Source organism: Priapulus caudatus, unplaced genomic scaffold, assembly GCF_000485595.1.
Source record: "Priapulus caudatus unplaced genomic scaffold, Priapulus_caudatus-5.0.1 Scaffold384, whole genome shotgun sequence".
Taxonomy (NCBI): Eukaryota; Metazoa; Priapulida; class Priapulimorpha; order Priapulimorphida; family Priapulidae; genus Priapulus; species Priapulus caudatus.
Window position 1 is genome coordinate 129450 of NW_014577445.1, and position 862 is coordinate 130311.

The window sequence follows — 862 nt, forward strand, 5'->3', positions numbered from 1 at the left end:
AGAAGGAGAGGGAGAGGGAGAGAGCTAGCGAGAGAGAGAGAGAGAGAGAGAGAGAGAGAGAGAGAGAGAGAGAGAAAGCGCCAGCGAGCGAGCGAGAGAGGGAGAGACAGCGAGAGCTAGAGTCGGAAAGCAACAAAAGAAACAGTAGGAACCACACGATGAGTGAGCGGACGTTATATATATATATATATACAGACGTGACCTACCCGTTTTTACGCGCGTTTTTGTGGGCAACAAAGCGGCGGAGTAGCGAACATTGGCCGTAACATGAATAAGGAGACACACTATAATGAATAAGGAATAACACTAACAACTTAAGCGGTGCTTAGCCGAGCGATGCCTCAATGCTGATTTTTTTCCCGGGGTTAGGAGACGCAAAAAACCGTCTTCTTCATAGCGGCGAAAAAACTCACTTCTTAAGAGACGAGATGAAGTTTTTCAAGCTGAAATCGGCGAAGTCATGCGCTTCAGCGATAGACATGGCGATTGAAATTTAAATAATTGATTAATGATCGATTTATTGATTGTTTGGTTGATCAATGATTGCTTGATTGAACAGCGACTCCAAATAAAATAACGCGTGAGCCGTGGTTGTATTGAAAGCATAAAGATCTACACACGTGTAAGAAGTATCAGAAGTACATGATAAACACCTTTGTGCGTATTAATTATGAAATTGAGATGTGTTTCTCAAATACAAATGAAAGTACATGTGTAGGAGTTAAGTCACTATTACTCCTAAATGTCCAGACGTGTTTATTAATTATACATACAAGCGTCTATTGCGAGTTCCTGTACATGTCAATGAGAGAGAGAGAGAGAGGAGAGAGAGAGAGAGGAGGGAGAGGGAGAGGGAGAGGGA